Source organism: Brachyhypopomus gauderio, unplaced genomic scaffold (genome assembly GCF_052324685.1).
Source record: "Brachyhypopomus gauderio isolate BG-103 unplaced genomic scaffold, BGAUD_0.2 sc346, whole genome shotgun sequence".
Classification (NCBI taxonomy): domain Eukaryota; kingdom Metazoa; phylum Chordata; class Actinopteri; order Gymnotiformes; family Hypopomidae; genus Brachyhypopomus; species Brachyhypopomus gauderio.
The window spans coordinates 78,933-85,000 of NW_027507167.1; the positions used below are offsets into that span (position 1 = coordinate 78,933).

Here is a 6,068-nt window from a genome sequence, read left to right on the forward strand (position 1 = left end):
CCCAATTGCAATCTATTTGAATAGGCATCCCATAATAGCTGAAATAGATTGGAAGTGGGATAGGTAATCACAAAACATCCCAATAGCAATCTATTTGAATAGGCATCCCATAATAGTGGAAATAGATTGGAAGTGGGATCGGTAATCACAAAACATCCCAATTGCAATCTATTTGAATAGGCATCCCATAATAGCTGAAATAGATTGGAAGTGGGATAGGTACTCACAAAACATCCCAATTGCAATCTATTTGAATAGGCATCCCATAATAGCTGAAATAGATTGGAAGTGGGATAGGTAATCACAAAACATCCCAATTGCAATCTATTTGAATAGGCATCCCATAATAGCTGAAATAGATTGGAAGTGGGATAGGTAATCACAAAACATCCCAATTGCAATCTATTTGAATAGGCATCCCATAATAATGGAAATAAATTGGAAGTGGGATAGGTAATCACAAAACATCCCAATTGCAATCTATTTGAATAGGCATCCCATAATAGCTGAAATAGATTGGAAGTGGGATAGGTAATCACAAAACATCCCAATTGCAATCTATTTGAATAGGCATCCCATAATAGCTGAAATAGATTGGAAGTGGGATAGGTAATCACAAAACATCCCAATTGCAATCTATTTGAATAGGCATCCCATAATAGCTGAAATAGATTGGAAGTGGGATAGGTAATCACAAAACATCCCAATTGCAATCTATTTGAATAGGCATCCCATAATAGCTGAAATAGATTGGAAGTGGGATAGGTAATCACAAAACATCCCAATTGCAATCTATTTGAATAGGCATCCCATAATAGCTGAAATAGATTGGAAGTGGGATAGGTAATCACAAAACATCCCAATTGCAATCTATTTGAATAGGCATCCCATAATAATGGAAATAAATTGGAAGTGGGATAGGTAATCACAAAACATCCCAATTGCAATCTATTTGAATAGGCATCCCATAATAGCTGAAATAGATTGGAAGTGGGATAGGTAATCACAAAACATCCCAATTGCAATCTATTTGAATAGGCATCCCATAATAGCTGAAATAGATTGGAAGTGGGATAGGTAATCACAAAACATCCCAATTGCAATCTATTTGAATAGGCATCCCATAATAGCTGAAATAGATTGGAAGTGGGATAGGTAATCACAAAACATCCCAATAGCAATCTATTTGAATAGGCATCCCATAATAGTGGAAATAGATTGGAAGTGGGATCGGTAATCACAAAACATCCCAATTGCAATCTATTTGAATAGGCATCCCATAATAGCTGAAATAGATTGGAAGTGGGATAGGTACTCACAAAACATCCCAATTGCAATCTATTTGAATAGGCATCCCATAATAGCTGAAATAGATTGGAAGTGGGATAGGTAATCACAAAACATCCCAATTGCAATCTATTTGAATAGGCATCCCATAATAGCTGAAATAGATTGGAAGTGGGATAGGTAATCACAAAACATCCCAATTGCAATCTATTTGAATAGGCATCCCATAATAATGGAAATAAATTGGAAGTGGGATAGGTAATCACAAAACATCCCAATTGCAATCTATTTGAATAGGCATCCCATAATAGCTGAAATAGATTGGAAGTGGGATAGGTAATCACAAAACATCCCAATTGCAATCTATTTGAATAGGCATCCCATAATAGCTGAAATAGATTGGAAGTGGGATAGGTAATCACAAAACATCCCAATTGCAATCTATTTGAATAGGCATCCCATAATAGCTGAAATAGATTGGAAGTGGGATAGGTAATCACAAAACATCCCAATTGCAATCTATTTGAATAGGCATCCCATAATAGCTGAAATAGATTGGAAGTGGGATAGGTAATCACAAAACATCCCAATTGCAATCTATTTGAATAGGCATCCCATAATAGCTGAAATAGATTGGAAGTGGGATAGGTAATCACAAAACATCCCAATTGCAATCTATTTGAATAGGCATCCCATAATAGCTGAAATAGATTGGAAGTGGGATAGGTAATCACAAAACATCCCAATTGCAATCTATTTGAATAGGCATCCCATAATAGCTGAAATAGATTGGAAGTGGGATAGGTAATCACAAAACATCCCAATTGCAATCTATTTGAATAGGCATCCCATAATAGCTGAAATAGATTGGAAGTGGGATAGGTAATCACAAAACATCCCAATTGCAATCTATTTGAATAGGCATCCCATAATAATGGAAATAAATTGGAAGTGGGATAGGTAATCACAAAACATCCCAATTGCAATCTATTTGAATAGGCATCCCATAATAGCTGAAATAGATTGGAAGTGGGATAGGTAATCACAAAACATCCCAATTGCAATCTATTTGAATAGGCATCCCATAATAGCTGAAATAGATTGGAAGTGGGATAGGTAATCACAAAACATCCCAATTGCAATCTATTTGAATAGGCATCCCATAATAGCTGAAATAGATTGGAAGTGGGATAGGTAATCACAAAACATCCCAATAGCAATCTATTTGAATAGGCATCCCATAATAGTGGAAATAGATTGGAAGTGGGATCGGTAATCACAAAACATCCCAATTGCAATCTATTTGAATAGGCATCCCATAATAGCTGAAATAGATTGGAAGTGGGATAGGTACTCACAAAACATCCCAATTGCAATCTATTTGAATAGGCATCCCATAATAGCTGAAATAGATTGGAAGTGGGATAGGTAATCACAAAACATCCCAATTGCAATCTATTTGAATAGGCATCCCATAATAGCTGAAATAGATTGGAAGTGGGATAGGTAATCACAAAACATCCCAATTGCAATCTATTTGAATAGGCATCCCATAATAATGGAAATAAATTGGAAGTGGGATAGGTAATCACAAAACATCCCAATTGCAATCTATTTGAATAGGCATCCCATAATAGCTGAAATAGATTGGAAGTGGGATAGGTAATCACAAAACATCCCAATTGCAATCTATTTGAATAGGCATCCCATAATAGCTGAAATAGATTGGAAGTGGGATAGGTAATCACAAAACATCCCAATTGCAATCTATTTGAATAGGCATCCCATAATAGCTGAAATAGATTGGAAGTGGGATAGGTAATCACAAAACATCCCAATTGCAATCTATTTGAATAGGCATCCCATAATAGCTGAAATAGATTGGAAGTGGGATAGGTAATCACAAAACATCCCAATTGCAATCTATTTGAATAGGCATCCCATAATAGCTGAAATAGATTGGAAGTGGGATAGGTAATCACAAAACATCCCAATTGCAATCTATTTGAATAGGCATCCCATAATAATGGAAATAAATTGGAAGTGGGATAGGTAATCACAAAACATCCCAATTGCAATCTATTTGAATAGGCATCCCATAATAGCTGAAATAGATTGGAAGTGGGATAGGTAATCACAAAACATCCCAATTGCAATCTATTTGAATAGGCATCCCATAATAGCTGAAATAGATTGGAAGTGGGATAGGTAATCACAAAACATCCCAATTGCAATCTATTTGAATAGGCATCCCATAATAGCTGAAATAGATTGGAAGTGGGATAGGTAATCACAAAACATCCCAATTGCAATCTATTTGAATAGGCATCCCATAATAGCTGAAATAGATTGGAAGTGGGATAGGTAATCACAAAACATCCCAATTGCAATCTATTTGAATAGGCATCCCATAATAGCTGAAATAGATTGGAAGTGGGATAGGTAATCACAAAACATCCCATTTGCAATCTATTTGATTAGGCATCCCATAATAATCGGAAAAATAAATTGGAAGTGGGACGTTTTTTACTTACCTATCCCACTTCCAATTTATTTGGATGTGCTCCACACTGTGGCCGAACTGCGTATCGCTCGAAAAACGCCCGTTTTTCAATAATTTATTGCCGGCCTCATGGGGGCGCTAGAGGCGGGGGGACAACTCCCCTCGTCTTTGGGGGTCCCCCCCTCGAGGCCTGACCCATCCACCGACCCGGCAAAAATCTGGGGGCTTCGGCGCGCAGCCCCCCTTTGGGGCCGTCAATTGGCCACTTAATAGATTGGGATTGGGATGTTGCTGCGCTAACTAGAGGAAGTAAAAGTCGTAACAAGGTTTCCGTAGGTGAACCTGCGGAAGGATCATTAACGGGTAGCGCCGCCCGGCGCGCCTCCTCCCAGCCTCTGTGCGTCTCCTCGGGCCTCTGGGGAAAGGGTTGTGCGCTTCGGTACCGGACTGGAGATCATCATATGTTTAACGCCTGAACAGCGATGGCGCAAGCTGGTCTGTTCTCTCCAAACAGCCCCCCATCTCGAGCGCACCTCCTCGGTACTCTCTGGCTCGTGCGAAGCGCTAAAAAACACGGTTACGGCCGGTTTCCACACGCACAATGGCGTGAGTCTGGGCCGCGAGGCCCTCTCTCTCTGTCGGCGTGCGTGGGGTTTTCCACATTCGGTGACCTCAGGCTCACGGCACCACCACGCACCCTACGTCTGTTGCTATAAATCGGGACTGTGCCCGTAAAGGACCAGACCCGCGTTGGGAGGTTCGCAGGAGGCTCACGCCACCTTTGTCTTCCTGGGCTCAGACGTCGTCAAAGCGGTTGCGCGTGTGTGGCCGTTGCCTTCCATTTTTCGTCGGGTGACGGGTACCTACTAGTCTTCGAACCAACCCCATACAGCGCTACGAGTGCTCTCCCTTACCGGAGGCATGGCGGGCGGTGATGGGGAGGGCCACGTGTGGACTCTAGCTCATCAACCCCGCCTCAGGCAGCGCTACGAGTGCTCTCCTGTACTGGAGACATGGCGGACGCTGACTGGGTGGTCCCCCTGGTGGCTTTAGTCTTCACACCCTCCACACCCCGGTGCTACGCGTGCTCCTCTCCGCAGGGAGGGGTGGACATGGCGGGCGGCGGGTGAGGAGAGGGGTTCACTGTGTGCTGTAGCTCCCAAGCTCACCTCGGGCAGCGCTACGAGTGCTCCTCCCTTCCTGGGAGCATGGCGGGCGGTGACGAGGTAGGCCTCTGGGTCCTTCAGTATTCACACACCCCTTTCCAACACCCCGTTGCTACGCGTGCTCACCCAGTCCTCCGAGACGGACAGGGCGGGTGCCGAGTGTGGAGGGGGCCCGCAGAGGGCTGCGGGTTTAAAGACCCCGTGCTCGGGTGCCTGTCCCTCGGGTCAGGCACTACGGCGGGGCGCCCGTCACTTGAAAAATGGTAAAAACCATTTATCATGTTTGGTGCCTCTCACGAAAAAACCAAGAGTACAACTCTTAGCGGTGGATCACTCGGCTCGTGCGTCGATGAAGAACGCAGCCAGCTGCGAGAACTAATGTGAATTGCAGGACACATTGATCATCGACACTTCGAACGCACATTGCGGCCCTGGGTTCATCCCAGGGCTACGCCTGTCTGAGGGTCGCTATTCCCATCATTCGGACTGTGCCTGTAATGGGCAAGACCGCGGTTGGAGGTTCGAAGGTGGCCCTGGTCACCTCCGTCTTCCTAAATTCAGACGCGTCCCGGTCCTCTAGCTCCCCGGCTAGAGAGAGGGGTCACACGCTCCGTGTTAGGTTTCGCTGTGGAGCTCGTCTCCCCGTAGGCTGCGGCCTCCCTGCCTCTCGATCACCCCGATCCTGGTCCTCCAGGGGCCCCGCAATACTCCTACGGCCGAGGAAGAAGCGCGCACGCGGCTGCCGGTGGGCAACCATGCAGGCTGCCCGCGTGCGTGTCTCCCCCTTCCTCACCAGGCCGGCAGGAGGATGCGTGGTCGCGCGGGTGTATCGGTTGGTTCGGGTTGGTGCGTCGTCCTATGGGGGCCCAAGACGTGCCTCCCTCCAGCGTCTCCCTCTCACGGTGTGCTGTCCCTCCCTCCCTCTCGTCCGAGGCAGAGGCCGAGACCGACCCTGTGTCTGCCAGCCCGGTGCGCGTGTGCGCGTGGGGGTCCTCTCCCTCCCACCGCCACCGGCGGCTCAGGCGCGCGTCCGGTTCCCACACCGGCGTGCTGCCCCCATTCGAACGCGACCTCAGATCAGACGAGACGACCCGCTGAATTTAAGCATATTA

General features: G+C 45.4%; 2 non-coding genes across 2 annotated transcripts in view; both read left to right on the forward strand.

Annotated features, from left to right (window-relative positions):
* The first annotated feature begins 5,270 nt into the window (after positions 1–5,270).
* Positions 5,271–5,424, forward strand: LOC143504948 (5.8S ribosomal RNA). Its single transcript, XR_013127669.1, has one exon. It is a non-coding gene; the product is annotated as a 5.8S ribosomal RNA (ribosomal RNA).
* Positions 5,425–6,023: 599 nt separating this feature from the next.
* The window catches only part of LOC143504945 (28S ribosomal RNA), a 4,161-nt gene continuing 4,116 nt past the window's right edge, over positions 6,024–6,068 (forward strand). The window contains exon 1 of the ribosomal RNA XR_013127667.1: positions 6,024–6,068. This exon is cut by the window's right edge and continues 4,116 nt beyond it. This is a non-coding gene — a ribosomal RNA (28S ribosomal RNA).